The sequence below is a fragment of the Sus scrofa genome, chromosome 2 (genome assembly GCF_000003025.6).
Source record: "Sus scrofa isolate TJ Tabasco breed Duroc chromosome 2, Sscrofa11.1, whole genome shotgun sequence".
Classification (NCBI taxonomy): Eukaryota; Metazoa; Chordata; class Mammalia; order Artiodactyla; family Suidae; genus Sus; species Sus scrofa.
Window position 1 is genome coordinate 19,898,102 of NC_010444.4, and position 19,856 is coordinate 19,917,957.

Genomic DNA, 19,856 nt, shown 5'->3' on the forward strand with positions numbered 1-19,856 from the left:
ATTAATGTATACACACTACTAAACATAAAATAGAGTATCAACAAAGACCTACTGTGTAACACAGGGAACTATACTTGATATTTTGTAATAACCTATAAGGGGAAAAAATCTGAAAAAGAATATATTATATGCTTATTATATGTATAACTGAATCACTGTGCTGTACACCTGAAACTAATACATTGTAAATCAGCTATACTTCCAATTTTAAAGAAAGAAAAAAAAATTGCAGTTGTTGACTGCAAAAAAACAATTAATGTTGATCATAAGAATAGTGCTCTTGGCTCCTTAAAAGATAGTTAACTATCCTGCCCACATAAGGCTTATAATCAGAGATAGCTCTGTTGCTAGCTATTCATACACTGTGACAGGTAACAATTTTCATAGACTTTAGACATCTTATGACTATAAAATTAGGGGTTGCATCAATTCCATGTTTCTCAGACTTAAGTAGCCCTTTTTCTTAATTTTTGCCGTAATTATGTGGACTATATTATTTATGCATAATATTTTTATTTAAATGAACTTTAAAGTTTTCTATTGTTCTGTAATAAATTAATATAAATTTATAGCTTTAACACACACACATTTATTATCTTAGAGTGTCTGTGGATCCAGATTCTGGGTCTGGCTCTGGGTCCTTTGCAAAGCTGAAATTAAGTCCTTGTCTTCAGGACTTGGTTCTAATCTGGAGGCTCATCTGGCAGTGGATCCACTTTCAAGTCTTTCAGACTTTTAGCAGAATTAATTTCCTTGGAACTGTAAGACTGAGACCCTTGGCTTCTTTCTGGGTATTGGCTGGAGGTCGCTCTCAGTTGAGGCCCCCTTTGGCCTCTAGTAGACACTGCTGTTCCACCTTCAGCCTCTAGAAGACACTGCAGTTCCTTGTCACATGGTCCTCTCTGTTGGTCCTTTCTCAGTATGGAAGCTTGCTTCTTCAGAGCCAGCAAGGTAGAGGGTGTCTGCCCCTGATTTACTGTCTAATCTAGGCAAGAGGAGAGAGAGAGTTACCCGCTCAGACTATGACTCTTATTATCCACTAAAATCTTTACCTACGATTAAGCAATAGTGTCCTAAATCCAGAACAACTTCAAAAGCTCCATTATTTGCCAGAATCAATTGATTTTCTTGTATTTAAAATAATTTTGGCCATTCTGATAACAATGGAGTTATGAAGTTTCTTCATTTAATCAAGCTGTCATTCATAATTCAGCTGTTTCTGATCATTAGAAACATAATTAAGAACCTTAGCCATCATATTTTTTAAAAATACGGGCTTAAGTATCTTAAAAAGTTTGAATGAAAACATTTAACGGGACAAGGAAGCCTGTAAGGGCATCTTCTCTACCCCTGAAGGTAAACAGTGATTGGGCTCAGATTGTAAACAGTAATGACCAGACATTCAGCACCTGCTTAGCAATTTCAACACAGACTCACTTTCTGTGTTATGTATTGGATAAATGGGAAAAACTCAAGTTTGTCTTCAAATGTCTTTCATTTTGACTTAACATCCACCTAACAGAAGGGCTACTCAGATTCCGAGTGGATTCAACAATCCTTTCCTCTTAAGACTCTCACACGGCAAAAGGGATTATTTTTCTAGTACTTATCAGTTTCAAATATTTAAAAAAAACAAAAACAAAAACAAAAACCTCAAACAGTCTGGAAGTCTGCTTAGCTTTCGGGTGCTTTCACTAAACTTTCACATTTTTTCCTTGTTCTATGGGGAAGAAAATGCAAGTGTTAATTTATCACTTATAAAGGGGAGGGAAGGAAAAATTTGTGGTAGTAACTACCAAGTTCTGATTAGCCATGTGGTTTCTAAAGTGCCTTAAGATCTAGGTTTTATAGGCTGAAAGGCATATGCTTTATTAATTTCTTCTACTCCATTTTGTTAATATAATAAGCATATTCTTCCAGCTGCTGTTTTTAAATAGGAAATATCAGATTTTGATATTATTTCAAATATTTATTTTGGACCATTTTGTTGATGGAAAATGAATATTAAAGCTTATATTACAGATAACCTTTATTGCTGGATATTTGCCAGTTATTTTGCTGCCTGCAGAAATATTTTTAGTGTTTCCCCTAAAATACAGTGACAAATTTTATAAGTACTTCCCTCTGCTATTTGAAGTCATTTGCGTTTATACATGTACAATTACTATTCTGTTATTAAAATGTGCTTTAGAACTCCATAATATTGCTACTATCCTTTCAATAGTAATAAGATGCAGATTCGTTAAGGCTAAAAATCAACCTAGGTATGCCATACCTTTTTTCTTTTTTTTAAAAAAATACAGTTTATTAGTGTTTCTAATTTCAAAAAAAATGTAAATTTTTAGGGAAAAGAATATTGCCTTGATCACCCCGTTAAATGTACCAGAAGTATATTCTTTCAAAGTTTATAAAGATGTTACACATAAAATAGTGGGACCCACAATAATGTCCCTTAACAGAGGATTGTTCAAGTCAATTATGTTATGCCCCTACAATAAAATATGACATTGAACCCTTTAAAGTTGCCATTTTCAAAATTAAAAAAACCCCTGAATATCAGCGATTTCATGATTCACCCAATATTATTCAGTAGTTTTAGAAAAAAAGAAGTCCATGTGTTTATAAAGACATCCTCAAAATATGTTTAATTCACTAGGAAAGCAATTACAAAAGAATATTAACTATATGATTTCATTCTTTTTTTTTCCTGTAGAAATAAATGTGCTTGTAAATATATGTGAAATTTTGGAATGATGCAGAAATTCTTAAAGGTGAAACTAAGGAATGGGAAAATTGGGGATCCTATTTTTTTTATTTGTGTATCCTTCTACTGTTTGATTCTTCAGGGTAAGCACAAATTATTTGCCTGCTTCTATTTTCTTAATTAAAAAAGAATCAGGCTCTCTTTCTTCAGCATTACTCAAAATGTGGTCCAGTTAGCAACATTTTCCAGTCTGTAAAAAGATAGGTACAGAAATTGAGAGAAACATTTAGCAACTTTATAGCAATTTGGTGGATAATTTTATGTTTGTTGAATCTAATAATGAAAAACTGGGGTTTGTATTTTGAATGTCTTTTTTCATTTTATTTGTCTATGAATTGATTTTCATTGTATTTTACAAAAGAATCTATCTATGACTGATAGGAAATTTAACAAAAGAAAGAAAAAATGGCCCCTTATTAGAGATAGTTTGAGAAGCACAGGTTTATTTTCATTTTTTTAGAATCTAGGACAGGTTCTGGCACAAAGAAGTGTTGAATAAATAAATGCAAGATGAATCAATAAATGAATACAGCTGACAAATTTGAAAGGCTCTAAGATAGTAGAATATACAGAATTCAGTGCTGCGTTGTGTTGATGTGGAGAAAGAGAGGAAGATAGTGTCACAGAAAACTGCCAGGTGTTTACATTGAGTTCCTGGAAGGTTGCTGATGCCATTCTCTAAAACAGGAAACACCAGAAGAGCCGCAGACTCGCAATGTGTTCACAGATGATGAATTTGTGTTTGAACAGTTTGATGTTGAGGTTATTTATGAGATATTCAAATGGTGATATCCAGGAAGCAGTTAGATATAGGGGCTAGAAGCCTAGAAAGCAAAATCTGGACTTGAGGTGTAGCTTTCAGAATTGTAGCCATTAGAATGAATGAGACCACCTGGGATGTAAAGTGAGAAAAGAAGAGGCAGAGGGCAAACCTCTGGGTGCTTACCACAATGTCTGGCACAAGGTAGCTGATTAGTAACCCTCTGTCAAAGGAAGTAGGGAGCTGTGAACCTTGGTCTATTTTATTCTAAGCCCAAGCTGTCCTTGCTAAAATCCCATTCTTCTTCTACACTGCCCAGCATTCTAGCAGATACTACTTGGGGCTGGAATTGGATAAAGAAAAAACATCAGAAGCATGACACAAAGACTCAGCAGGTCCAGCTGTGTTAAATGCTACTAAAAGATGGCAAGAGAAAAAAATGTCTACTTGATCAATATGAAGGTCACTGATTTGATAGCAAGTATTCTTTTGGGGGTGTGACTGAGTAAGAGCTATTTGAGGCTGGTTGAAAAGGAAATAAGGGTCTGTAAATGTAGACAGTATGTCCATCCTTTATCAAGAAGCTTAGCTGTAATGATAAATTGAGAAATCGTAGAATTATTGAGTTAGTGTGGGTGTGGGCAACAGGACCTGATTAATCTACTAGATCTCCAAATTAAAATATTATAATCTTAAACTATTTTTCTTTTTTTTTCCTTCAATTTTTATGGCTGCACCTGCAGCATATGGACGTTCCCAGGCTAGGGGTCAAATTGGAGCTGCAGCTGACAGCCACAGCAACACCAGATCAGAGCCATATCTGTGACCTACACTGCAGTTCACGGCAATGCTGGATCATTAACCCACTGAGCAAGACCAGGACTGAACCTGCATCTTCATAGATACTAGTCAGATTAACCCTTTGAACCACAATGGGAACTCCATTACTCAAACTATTTTTCATTGTTTCATGAATATAGTCATCAAAATAATGCTAGTAAGAAATACACAATGTATTAAATGATTATTACGTGCTAGGTACTGTACCTGGGTAAGTGTATTTCATGTTGACTTAATGACAAACTTATGAAATAGGTTTTATTTTTATTTTACAGAGGAGAAATTTTGTATTTAAGAGAAAAAAACGACTTGCCCAAGGTAATTAGGTGTTAAACAGTGGAACACAAGTGTAACTGAGAATTGGCTCATTCTAGAACATAATCCATCTACCTTAATTTCCTAAATATTACATAAAACTACACATATTATTACAAAAATATATCCACCTTTAGCAGTTCACATATATTCCATTTATTAGCTCCTGGAAGGCAAGAAACATAAATTCAAAAGAACTTTTAACTGGAAGTCAGCAGTGCTGGATACTTGGTCTAACACTTTCAAAAACTGGCTGAGTTTGCTAGGACAAGTCAATTTTCCACAGTAGACCTGAATTATATCACTATAAATATAGGGGTTTTCGCTAAATAGCCCTTGATATCCTTTTTGGCACTGGTATTCTATCATTTCTTATGACATTCTTTTATTTCCACTTTAATACATTAATCTATTAAGAGAAGCTATGGAGTCCTACCAGAAAGAAGCTTGTTTACACTTATTTACTGAGAATTTATTCAAATTAATTTGAGAATGAGACAATTTTCTGGTGTAGTTTATTAATATCACGGAAAGGAATTTTTCAAGGTCTGATGATAAAAGTCTAATTGTTGTCATTGTAATTTTAATTATCATCATTATTATTAATTAATTATACTTATTAAGGCCAGCTTCTTGAGAACCAAAACACTGAACAGGCACAGTTTGATAGAGAGCAAGCTCAGGAAGAAACCACTTTCCAATGACAGGCTTTCATGGGAGTATTGCCTGCGATGGTGTAATAGATGCACCCCTTCCCCCCAACCTAACATCCTTTGCCTACTGAAATCTTAGATGTTTAAATCTTCTGTTGTACCAGCCTTGGTGAGAGATGTCTGTCTCATGGCCGCCCTAATTTGTTTTCTAGGAATGATAGCAGGTAGGGCTCCAACACTTCGGTTTGGCCAGTTTGATGCTTGGGACGAACTCTATTTTTGGGATAAAGACAGAAATGGGGATATTTCTATTGCACGCAGTGGGTTGGACACTGATGTTTTATACTCTGAACCCTGGGAGAATGTAGTCAGCTCTAACCCACAAGGGGAAAAATACAAGGAGAGGAGATGATGGAAATAATGTGTGATGATCAGTAACTGACTTAGCAGACCAGGTAACAATGAAACTTAAACCTGACTGGATGCATGGCTAAAAACCATAATGTTGATTGGAGACCTATAGGAAAATCCTGTGGACACTCATATCTTCTTCCCCATCCAAGTAGAACACTGGAGAAAGATTCTTTGGAGCAGGTGAGCTAGAGAAACTCTGATCTTGGTGACAGCTGACACAGCTGAGAGCTGGGCTGTCATGACTAAATCAAGATTAAGTGAAAAATGGGATTACTACTATTCCTTCTCCCTAGGCTTCCAGAATACTGGCAGCCAGGATTAAATCTTTCAGGCAGAAAAACAGATATTTCTTTTCTGTTAAACTAACTAATTCAGAGGAAAACACCTAGAGAAATAGACAATTGTATATCTTTCCTATGAAACAACTCAACAAGATCATCCTGAAGCAAAGACCATGGTTTGACAAGCCCAGGCTACACATAAAACATACTAATCCATTTTCTGTCTATTTTAGTGTTAAATAGGAGCAGAATGCTAAAGATCACCAAACATTTGACAGAATCCTATAAGATTAAAGACAAAAAAGACAAAAACCAAATAAAAACCACAAGAGAAAACGAACTCAGAGGAAACAGCCAATACAGAGATCAGGGCAAGGAAACACTGAAAACCAAACCATTGTAGCTTTGTTGTCCATTTCCAAGTTCTTGAATATATAGGTTGTACAGGTTCAGAATCTGTCAACATCCCTGGCAAGGTACCATAATCTATGGAGTGGCAACTATTATGTCAGGAGAGGTTGAGGAAGGAACACTAGTGCCAAAATGCACTACCAAAATAGTATTTTTGAACCAATATCTCACCTCTGAAAAACCTGACAGTTTGTGCCACCACCAAAAATGTAAAGGTGAAGAAAGGATGATTTCTGTTTTTTAAAAAAAAATCCTCCTTAAGTCTCCAGTGTGGTACAGAGGATAGTTTCTAGAAAAAAAATACATAGGAAATTAATGCAGACTTCATGTTGCGGAATAGATTCTTTAGGAAGCAGAGACTGAAATGGAGTCAATAATGTTAAATTTTAGGTTATCTGTAACAACTGTGAAAGGAAAGGAAGAGGAAGCAAAATTGTGCATGGGAATCCATAAAGCCATGATGCAGATCTGACAAAGTCTCTACCAACCCAACAGGAAACTCCAAGGCAAAATTGTCCATTGGAAAAAGTCCCACATTGAGCAAAAATGGCCAAGCTGTCTTGCCACCCATCACCTTATTAAGTATTGCCCAGGGACCACCCTGAATAGAGTATGATCTCAGCTCAGTGAAAATGAAACCTGAAGGTGCAGCTAGACAGAAAATCCTTCTTTGAATGGGGAACTAGATGAAGCATCTCTGTTGCTCCCACACTTCTCCAAGGAAGACTGATCGAAGCTACTCTTCCAGATAAAATCTCCTCATTTGACAAATTCAAAATAACTATTGGCATGTTGATACAGCTGTTGATCTGATATTTTTTTCATCATCCTAGTAAACTGAAAACAATAGAGTTATTTTGTAATTATTTGGCTATTTGGCTAAAAGGCAGTACACCTTTGCTATAATATATCAGGATTCTGTCATCTTTTCAAAATTGTATCACAGTTTAGTTTGCTGATACCTTGAGTTCTCATCAACCCATATAGCATTACAGAGATTGATATCATTGATGACTTCATGTTGATAGAATATTGGCAGGAAGTAACTGGTATCCTAGATATTTCAGGGTGATATGTATACCTAATAAGGTTAGAGTTAAACTTCTCTATAGATACATGTCACCTCAGTGAAGTTCCTCTGGGTACAGTAATCTGGGACGTATTAGGATATTGCCTGAAAAGTCTAGAACACCACCTTGTCCCCATACTAATAAATCGAGTGATTAGTATGCATTTTTGAGTTTTTAAAGCAAAATACACCACATTTTGGTAGGCTGCCTTGATGCATTTGCCAATGACCTGAAATTCTTCCAGTTTTAGGATGGTACATTAGGAGATGAAAAGTTACTCCAGTAGGTAAATGAGCAAAGAGCACTGCTGGTTGGCCCTTATGGAGGGAGAGACCCAGGAGTGCTTGAAATGTCTGGGGAAGATGGAGTTGTTATATTATACAGGACGTGTTCCAGTAGTGGCTTCCCAGTAGAGACCTTTATGACTTTGGAGCAACATTTTACATCATTTAACAAAATACCTTTTCTCTTCTACAAGAAACTAGGAATAAATAACCTAATTATGAAATATCAGTGACCTTGCAGCTCAAGCTGCCAGTCATAAAATGTTTATTACATGATCCATTGATTCTTCACATTGATTGTGCCTATTAACTGTAATAGTCATACAACAATAATAGATCTAAATCAGGAAGGCATTGAAAAATACAGGATTGCACAGATTTTCTATGGGCTACTCCTGATCCGGTGCCATTTCTTCTTTAATATGCAATTATAGCATTATGGGGAGTTACCTATGACCAGTTATCTAAGGAGGTAAAAAAGTCAAGAGTGGTTTAGACATAAATCTGCATGATAAATTGGCATCCAATGGAAGTTGACTGCTAATACATTCTAAGGCTAATCAGGTACTGAAAATAGTGGGAAAGGAAAATACTCCTAGTAATTTATGAATGATAAGATAATGGCATGGATAAATAGTCAAGGACTTGGAAAAGGTTAGAGTTCCTAGCAAAGATACCTTTAGAAGAATTATATGGATGGAACTTTTGAAATAGATCCAACATTAGATGATACTTATTTTCCAAATAACTTTTACTAAATATCCTTCCTGTGAAAAGGGTTATTAAGAAGAGGTCAACCAGGTAATAGCTTCCTTCCTCAGCTCTTCAGAGACTGCTCAATAGGCTTATGAAGCAAGTAAAATATGCATGGGCTCAGTAATATGGGCTTCCCTTCTCAAGTTTTCTTTCTCTTGTACTACTCTTTCGCTTGTAAGGAATGATAGCCAAACCTTGGCCCCCACGTAATAGGACTTACTAGAAGAAAGAAGCCACACAGCAGCAGTTTGATTATGGTGAACTCCTATTCATCAGATAGGAAATATTAATTTATCCTAACTTGAAACACACCTGATTTGGTATTTGTTTCTCTTTGTTCATTATTCTTTTTGCCTGAAATGCCATCTTAAAGTTACTGAATGCCTCATCATGTTATCCTACATAAAGTGAACTCACTTTTCCGAGAAATAATAAAGCAGTGATATCTATAGGAATCAGCAATCTTACCATCTCTTCATCACTCAAGGAGACAGACTTGCAGAATGATAGAATAGCAAGGGAGAATCGTGCAAAACTCTAGTTTGGAGGTAGTGTCTTTTAATGTTGGATTGCTGTGATATAGGATCCACAGGACACAGTCTAGTATGTGCACATGCATCTAAGAACAAAAGGACATTCCATTTGTCATTACTCCTAATTACCTACTAGTGACATTTTAGCTTCTAGAATCTATGCATCTATGTGTCCTATCAACGTAGACATCTTAATGCTCAGAGACATCTTAATGCTCAGAGTAAGAATGCTTCCTTCAGAGAACCCATTATGTCCTAGAATAGAACAGATTCTATTAAATTGGAAAGTTAGGTATTCTACTTGGTCACGTAAGACTTGCCTTGTCAGGGGTTAAACAGGAAACACAGGAAACTATGTGTTCTTATTAACAGAAAATGAGATTGCTAATAAGCAGGGCATGGGGTCATCTAGAAACAATCTAGATGATCCTTATTAGTGTTACCTTATGACATTCCATTCAACAAAAAGTTAAGAATGCAGCACGTATATACAGCAAACACCAAATTAGGCTTAGATTCTTCAAAAATTAAGTTGTGGCTCTCCAACTAGTTAAAATCTAAATGACTATATTGTCTAAAAATTAGCAACTACATAAGGTTACTTGACTATTTCTTCTTTACTTAGTGATGTGAATAAATGGCATATGTGGCTTTGCACATAACAGGCCTAGTAGACACTGTCTATCTGTGGAATACACTTGTTCAGGGCAAATTGCTCCATTGGAAAGTCTTGACCATTCTTCGTTCTTGGAAGCAATGATAGAGTCATTTCTCACCTGCCTGCCTGACATGGTATGCTCTAGAAAGAGAGAGAGGCAGCCTTTGACACCAGAGACATTCTCTCACCCTTTCTTTTATGTGACTTGTCAAAAGGCTAAAGCAAAGTGAAAAATAGACCAGCCAGCAAAGAGGTGAAAAATGAGCTTGGGGGTTATGAGTTTCAATTGACTCTGATGTTGTCAGGGAGACATTTTCATTATGTGATAGTTGAATGGGGAAAAGTGGGCACCTTTTCATTTTGAAAAAGTAAATGGCTTGGATTATTTCTTTTTCTATTCCCAAGCCAAGGATCCAAGGCTCTTTCGGTATTGGGTCCTACCTTTGAAACCCTTGGGGATTAGTACTCCAGGGAAATAGATCAGAGAGAAGTTCATTTCGTAGGCAGATGGTTTCTGTCCTACATGTCTCTAGCAGAGAAGAGCCTCAGAGTTCCTCTTATAACATTCTATGTTGTGTAAAGCAAGAACTCAGTTGTAAATCAATCTATGCCTTCTACTGGATGCCAAGAAGAAATAAAATCTTTCCAAATGACCAGTTCATACAAATATCCTTCAATTATAACATGTATTTATCCATTCATCCATCTGTCCAGATAGCCTTTTAATCAGCCATCTATCGAGTCAGCCAATTGCCACAATGAAATTCATGTATTAATCAATTACAATGCATCTAGCATTATATGAACTTCTGTGGAAAATATGAGAAAAAGAAGCATAAATAAAAATATGAGCTGAAAAAAAATCCATCTACTCCAACATTATCTTTGTGAATATGAGAAATGAAGGATCCAAGTAATAGGAACAAAATTTTAATATAATTATATGAATTTTTCATAGAGTTTTGTGGCAGCCCCGACCAAACCTTAAAGCAAGTTCGATATCCACACCAGGTTTAAGATCCAGACCACCTAAACCTTAGAGAAGGTGTCTGCATTTTCTGAAATTATAACCCAAATGGGAGGAAGAACCAACATAAGTGAGACCATTCAAAGCAAGTGATATAGTATAGATATAATCTGTGTTATACACTATATTTCTTGTTTTGAATTATCTCATGTATGTCGGTATACATGTAAATTATATGAGAGTAATCAATTTACATGTGATTTACACAACGTACACATATATGCGAAATACATGAGAAATGGGTGTGATGATTTTGGAATAGTCAAGAAAGCTCCTAAAGGAGATACAAGCATGGAAATATATAGCATAAGCAGGTGTGAGCAGGATTTAAATAACTGGGAGATGGAGGGAGGGATGTTCAGTGGAGGGTCATGGATAGAGTGTTTCTGGTGTTGTGTTGGTACAGTTACCATGGGTGGGAGATTTGACCTTTCTTGCTGCATCAAAAGATGAGGACTGGCAACAGTTATAAAGGTGTAGTCATTTTATGATGACACACTTCACAACTCGAATTCTTAGGTAACTTTTCGATGTGTGTTTGTTTGTCTCATTATTTTCTTGTGGTTTGAATCACCCTATTCTTTCCCTGAGCTTCAGGAAATCAAGGGGTCCCTGCACTAACTCCGCACTTTAGGATCTTGTGAGAAGAGAACATGGTGGTGCCTCAGGGCAGTGCAGGAAGAGTTCAAACTCCCTGCATGAAATGCAGACTCAGTCCTTCAGGTCTCAGGGCACAGTTTCTCCCACTTGATGTGCACTTCTCCACTCAGCTTCCTTCAGTATGTATGGGCAGGTCTTAACAGTTTTTACCCTTTGTTGATCTGTATAGCAGACCTCTGCTAATTCCTAAACTGCAAATTAAATGCTTGAGGCTGAACAGATATCAGATTGAAAACTTCACACTTCATGGAGACCAGCTCAGCAGGAGCAGTCAGGCTCCTTAAGCCATCTTAAAGGAGTGGAAACAGGCGGTTGTTTTCTGGCAGCCCATTAAAGCAGAAGCTAGAGGAGCCGTGATGTGATATTAAAGCTAATTTCTTATAGCCTGAGAGGTGCCTTGAACACAATAAATAATAATAATAATGTTATACTGCCTTGTCAAAACATGCTTTATACACACATTAATATGACTTATTATTTAACAAGAAGAGTATTGGCTATAATCTCAATGACATCTACCAGAGCTTTATGAAATGGAATTAATATTACAGTAGGATTATTTCCTAAGGGGCTTTAAGGCAGCGAGAGACTGTTTATGGCAGAGTGTAAATTGTCTTGCGATATAATTACTCATAATACACTTCTGAGGGTTCTCGTGATACACCTTGTTAGTAAAATCATTTCTCTTGGAAAATACAATATAAAATAGGTTAGAATTGGCAATTGGAAAGTCCAAATAGCTAACTTTTTTGAAATGTATTAATTCATTAATTAAGTAATGCACTTTTAAAAGAAAGGACTGAAATGTAGCTACCTTAGTTGACTATCTGTGAAGTTGGGAGCTCCTGTTCCCTGTGCCTCATGGACATACCTAGCAGGTATTGCAAAGATAAGATAAGATGTGATGGTGGTTAGAGTGAGGTAATGTCAAGGAGGATGAAGATAAAGAAATGGAATTGAGTAGTATTTTAGCCGAGAAAAGCAGCAGGACTTGGCACGTGGCCAAAAGTTGGCAATGAGAGAGAAGGAAGTTATGTAATTCATTAGATGACTCAAAGAGGTAAACTGGAAAAAAGAGAAAAATGGATTTTGTAAATAACCTTGAATGACTCCAGTTTAAGTTTACATAGAGAAGGAGAAAACTATATAGGTATTAATGAATATCTAGAGAGGCCACAATAAATTGTTAAGAATATTGTTGGCACAAAATTCAAGGAAGAGATTGTTTCAAGTTGATGCGAATTCTCTCAACACCCATTTATGTTGATAAGAGGTCAAAAAAAAAAAAAAAAAAAGAAAAAGAAAGGAATTTTTAAGACTGCCTAAAACTTTGGTAATGTAGAAGCTCTCGTTGCCCTCATTATGAACAGTTCCTTTAGGGCTCTGGTCTTAAGAATTACCAGAAACTTTGAGAGTCAAATCTCTTCTCTGCAAGTGTCCACCAATTTTCTGAGTAGTCACTCTAATGGAAGGGTCCATTGAAGATAGTGAAGCCAGCACAGATGTTGTGGTTTCCCAAGGAGCATGGGGGTTGCATATGAAGTAAACAAAAGCTGAAGTTTGTTGATAGTGAGTAGACCTAAGAATGAGATCAGATATGAGAAGGCATCCAGAGGCCATGGGCCAAAGAGAAATCATGGACTTGGAATATAATAGCAACTCAGAATAGTGTTTTTTCAGAATCTAAAACATCGATAGAGCTTAGAGAATCAGGCAAATGTCTGAAATAATATTGTTCATTTAATTCTACACCCCTTCCTTGGATCATATCATCATTATATATGACTTTAATTACTATTTATGGTTATAACTCCCAGACTTATGCTTCGTACTTATTATCTCCCTTTTGAGGATCCAACTTACATATCTAACTAGTCTAGAAGGCATTTCCTATTAAATGTTCCATAAACTCCAAAAATTCAACCTGCAAAACTGAAGTCATAGTCTATCTCCTTCAAACCTGCTTCTCATTCCCCTTTTATCAATTGATGTTATTTTAATTCATCTAGTTGGCCAGACAAGTAACCTACAGGTCATGTGTCTTTCTCTTGTATTACCAGCTTCTAATTATGTACCAAGTCTTGTTGATTTTGTTTAATCAATATCACTCAACTCCATTCACTTACTTTCATCTTCCTTGCCACTATCCTATTTTAGGCCACAGTTATCTCTTTTCTAATATTTGTAACATCTGCTTAATTGTCTGCCTGTCAATTTCTGCTCCTGAATCTCTGCTCCAGACCTGACTCTTGATGATTCAGCCTGCCTAATATAGGCAGAATGGTAATTTTAATGTGCATAATTAATTTTTTTTATTCTCCTTATTAAGACTCTTTGAAGTCTTTCTGGTGCTCTTAAAAGAAGGTTGAATTGTATTAATCAACTTTAAGATTTGTAATATGGACCTTGCTTACCTGGACAGTATTTTTCACATTTTTTTCCCCTTGCTTCTAACTCCAGCCTCAGCACCCTTTTTTCAGTTCCTCAAACTTACCATGCTCCTTCCCACCTTGGGATCTTTGACTATAGTTTGCCTTCTGCCTAAGTCATTCTTCTCTGTGTTTAAGCCATGCTTCTGTCTTTTTCTTGGTTAACTTCTATTTATTCTTTATCTTATTGCTTAGAAGGTACTTACTTTGGTACTCCTTATACTTTTTTTTCTTGATAGCTGGACATAGTATACTGGCTAAAAGGAACAACCGTATATAGTCCTTTAGTAATGTGGTGGTGAGACGTGCGGGGAGGGTAGGCTCCTATAGTTCTGTGATTAGAACTCAATCTTTTAGTGAGCCTGTGCCTCTGGACTGTGGATTTCACAAGAGTGTCAGTGTTTTTCTTCCCAGAAAGGTGGAACAGGATGGCCAGAGCAGCTGGAACTGGATGTTTTCTTCCCCTCAGATAAATTAGGGTTTGGTCATACCCAAGCCAGTTAGGCTCTGGTTTACTAGTTTTCCCTTGGGGTAGACCTTGTTAAAGAATGATGCTTTAGTATATTGCAAAATTCCTTTTCCCCTCCTCTTGCCAGAAGCTTGAGGGGATTTTTCTCAGATACTTACTATGAGAACATGGTTGAGCTCCTGGAGATAAAAATCTCACAGTATTTTGGAGAACCTTTATGGCTGTATCCCCCTGGAGTTTTTAATTCTCATAGTTGTCCACTACTGAGCATCCAGCAATTCATCAACTTCAGTTCCAGTTTCCCACCCAGGCACTGGTTCCCCTGGCAGTTTCTGCTCCTGAATCTCTGCTCCAGTAAGCCAGGACTTCCTGTATTCAGCTGTCTGTCTTGTCAATATTGGGGGCAGAGATTTGTCCTGTGTCCTTCCCTCTCTTATGGATCCAAAAAGAGTTGTGGATTTTTCAGTCTGTTCAGCTTTTCACTTGTTGTTAGGGTGGAATGGTAAGGTCCAAGCTTTTTATATATAGCCCCAGAAATAAGAAACTACTTGTTTGAACAAATATTCTTCATTTCCCCTAAGTTTGATTTAGGTGCCTCATTATATGTGTTACTATTGCACCCAAAACTTGCTCTAAGAAGTCCCTCTCAGAATGCATTACAATTAAACTTATTTGCATCTCTTCCACAGATGTGAAGACTCTAGACTCATTCATCAATGCAGTCTTAGTATAGAGCACAATAAACAGAAAAGTTCTCAATAAATAGTTTTGAAAAACCATGCAACTGAGAGATAAACATTGTCTTGGGTTTAACAAAAGTCTAACAATACCTTAATCCATATTCGGTATTTCATAGCAGGCCTGCCATCATCCATCAGTGCCATACCTGATGTAAGTGTCCCTAATTGATGATACTTTTCCATTCTGAATCCAAGTGGGATGTTACAATATCTCTAAACATGCAGCCACTACCAACCACCAGGATTTGCCATGTGGGATAAAAATTATTTTTCTCCCATGTCCTGGACCATACAGTCTAAATTTAAACTGATGGCTTCATGTTCTTTTTTTTTTTTTTAGGGCTGCACCAGAGGCGTATGGAAGTTCCCAGGCTAAGGGTCAAATCAGAGCTGAAGCTGCTGGCATACACCACAGCCACAGCAACTCCAGATCCAAGCCATGTCTGTGACCTACATACACCACAGCTCATGGCAACGCTGGATCCTTAACCCACTGAACAAGGCTAGGGCTCGAACCCAACTCCTCATGGATACTAGTCAGTTTCATACTGTTGAGCCATGACGGTAACTCCCATAATGTTCTTAAACCTCTCTGAGGTTCATGTTTTTGGTGCTATGTTGACACATTAATACTACTTTTTTGGAAGTATTAAAAACAAACACACAAAAAAAACTGCTGTTAATGAAAGTATATAATTTAGATTCTAAAAAAGGCTAAGATTTTTCCAGTGAGGGCTGGATGGATTTTAGTATTTATGCTTGGTCTTGGTTGCTGAGACCCTTGACAAAAAATGGAATAAAGACAGGTCATTAAAAACATTCATTTATTACATACATTCATGCAGTAGTGGGCATTTAAAACTATGCTGTGGCTACTCTTGTAAGTCAAGCATTATCCTGTCTTTGAAGAGCTCACAGTCTATCCAGGGAGAAAGTTTTGTAAGAAACTAATTACAGCCACACATGGTAAGTCTTGGAAATGAGCAATACACAAAGTCCTATGGGACAAAATAGGGAGAACCAGTTACTAGTGACAGGAGCAAGAAGGACAGCTCCACTGAAGAAGTGATATAAGGTCACAGCTCCAAGAGGAAGATCTTAGTGCTTTTCTGCAGGCTTGTGCCATGCCCCAGTCATCCATTCAGGCTGTCTCTTCTCAAGGACCAGTTTCTTCTGCCTCTTTTCCTTCCAATTTCAAATGGTGACTTTAATTCCTTTTTCACTGAGAAAATGAAAGTATCTAGAGAGAACTTCCAGAAGTTCCCATTGTCCTTCTCCAACATTTTGTGATTCCCTGTCTGATTTTATTCCCTTCTACTATCCCCTACCGCTCTCATTCCACCCTCACCACACAAGCCTTTTCAGTATTCCTCTAACCAACCAGGCCTATATTCCTGCCTCAGGGCTTTTGCACTTGCTATTTCCTCTGCTTTAAACTCTTTCCCCAGACATCTGAAGAATTCGTTCTCTCACATCCTTAAAGTTGCAGGTGCACTGCTATTTTATGTTGAAAATTGGCCCTGGCTATCCTATACAAACTGCATCTTCTTCTGCCTATAATTTTACCTTTCCTCAAACTTGCTTTACTTTTCTCCATACCTCTTAACCCCCAGTCACAGGCTACAGTCTCTATCCTTTTTATTTTTGTCCATCCCCCAACTGAAAAATGAACTCTTTGAGGATAGAAAAGTAACGGCCTTGTTCAATGATATCCTCCCATTGTTTAGAACAGAGACTTTCATGTATTAGATACTCAATAAATATTTTTAAATGAAAGAATGGATTGAAGGAGTGGGAGCTAGCATATAAGTTATGCTCAATAAATAGTACTTACTGAAAAAATTAATACAAGGCAAAGAAATAAACTAATACTAGGTAATTTCGTATAGCAGAGAGAATATCTAGCAGTCATAGTACAACCTTTAAGAGTAGGTCTTATGCCTTGTAGTCTTTGTAGCTCTGGTGTCTGCCATAGTGTCTGGTAAACAGTAGGTATGCCCTGAATAAATGAATGAAAACTAAATACTACCCATTAAATCCATGAGGTCCATTCAAGTCTGTCAAATCATGCTTGACTATGTGATGATAAGGATAAATATTTTCAAGAAAAATTTTGTGAAAGAGACATATTGTAGAACTTTCCTCAAAGTATGATCATCATATGTAAAAGAATATATTTAGGATAATTTTAGGTGCAGGAAACTAGAAGACTAATTTCTAAAAAAAAAAGTGACAGTGATTATCTCTAGCTTATGACACCAAGATGAGTCAGCTTGTATTTATGCATTTTATAATTTTCTATAATTCTTGTTCTTAAAGTAAAAATATAAAAATCACATTATGGTATAAAAATAGCAGTGGAAGAAGGAGGAAAGAGAAGGCAACAGTTAGTGATCTGGGGTTTAAGATTACCTTTTCACATTAGTGCAGGTTTATGAACCATTTGAATGGTTGGTATTTATGTGTGGTACACAAAGGCTGAGCTTCCATCAGCAGTTTTCAGAATGTCACTTGAACTCCTGTCAAGTAACAGGATATTCATTCATCTTCATCAGCTATAAATTTGGAATCCCAATTCAATTTAAAAATATTTATTGAGCTCTTAATATGTGCCAGGCACTCTGCCAGGCACTGGAGCCACAGAAGCAAACAACACACAGTCTGTGACCTAGAGGTTTTCCATTTAGACAGAAGAGAGAAATGCTTAAAAGCAAAAGCAAAACAAACAAGCAGGCAAGCAAAACCCACCAATGTGATTATTATAATGAAATCTATGTGAGGGCAGGGACCAAGTCTGTCTTATCCACTTTTCATCCTTTGCACCAAATGTAGTACCCAAAATGCAGAAGGCAATCAACAGTTATTTGTTCAATTTTCGTTCAATGAACGAAAATTGAAACTCTCAAAGTGTTCTCAGGGTGTACGGTGTTGCGAATCAGAATTCTTTCTTCAAGTAAAATATTGGTTTCTAGTCTTTCTTAGAGGCAATTCCATTAATGTTATTAATTAGGTCTTGTGTAAATGAGCTGTTCTTATATTTGAACATTTCACAAAATGCATGCTTTATTCAGCAGGAATGCGATTGTTAACTACAGGTGGAAAACTTCAAAGACTTGCATTATAGCCCACATACGGCCTTCCTTTCCATCTTATTAATGGAAATTAGGGCTAAACATATTGACAACATGTAAAGGGAAACGAACATGGATTTTTGAGTCAGAACAACCTGGATTTTAACAATAGCTCTCTAACATCTAGCTGGGTGACCTAGAGTAAACTGATTAATCTCTCTGAGTTTGCTTCTTCATCCTTAAAAATGAAGGGTTAGATACTTTTCAAGGTTATTGTGTGAATTAAAAAAAGTTTAATAATAAATACAGTGAATTAATTTATAGGGCCACTCTAACAACATACTATAGATTGGGTGTCTTGAATATTGCAAATTTATTTTCTTACCATTCTGGAGGCTAAAAGTCTGAGATCCAGGTGTTGGAAGGGTTTGTTTCTTCTGAGGCCTTACTCTGTGGCTGGAGATAGATATCTTCTCCCTGTGTCTTCACATGTCTTTCCTCTGTGTTTATGTTTGTGTCCTATTCTCCTTTTCTCCATATTGGATCAGAGCTGACTCTAATGATCCCTTTTTTATGTAATTATTTCCTTAAAGAGCCTACCTCTAAATAGGATGACATTTTGAAACAGTAGAAGATTAGTTAGGGCTTCAACATATGAAATTTGAGAAGGGCACAATTCAACCTACAACACATGAGTTTCCTTTCTTATTTCCTCTTCATTGTTTTTTGGCATAATGTTGATACTCTTATTCATTGAAAGCTGCTAGTAAATGAAAGAGATCACCACCACCATGCCCAAAGGTAAGCAAAGCTATGGGCATAGCTCAGCAGGATGAAGATTCTTCTTTGGGATCAGTGTTTATTCTCAGATGTAACCTGGGCTTAATGTGAATAGATTATGACATAGGTCTCATAGGAAATGTGGGGCTTTACCAGCTACTTAAAACTGTTTTGTATTGTATGCTTATATACAAACTTTTAAATGGAAAGAAATTGAAGTTCATGGGCTAATTTCAGATCACTTAACTACTCCTAAAACCTGCTTCTCACTAACATGCTGTATGAAACAGAAACAGATGTAATAAAACTAAGTGTATAGAAGCTCCATGTTACAGGACTTACTGATTGTCCTGGCTGAGCTCAGACAGGTGCGATATTACCAGCATCATTTTCTGTGCATAGTAAAATTGATATAAAGAACAGCTCAATAGAAGAGATACAGTCTGCAGTGAAGAGTTTATAACACTTGTCATAATGGAATTGTCAGATTAAAAAAAATGTTTACAATTCATTGCAGAATATAAAATGTTTGCTAAATCAGCAGTAAAAGTCGAAGCTCAGATAAATTTGCAGCAAGGATAGCAACACAACACAGCATAACATAAATACACCCAGCAGGAGAGTAGGATGGGAAAAAAAAGCAGCAACAACTTAGTTCTAAGCAGGATTTGATTTATGTCATACATAAATATGAGGGGTATTAGGAAGATTAGTGCATTAGAATGTTAACACAAATCAAGATGTCCTGTGCCAAGTGGGATTGCTTGTACAACAATAAATGGTGGCAGTACCAGGTAAGTTGCATATACTTTTTGAGCTCATTCCAAACTGAAAAGTCTCTGTATGTAGGGTAGCAGTGTAATTGTGAATAGTATATCAGGAAGTCCAACTGAAACTCAACTGTGTAGACCATTGCCTGACCATTGATGCAGCATCTTCCT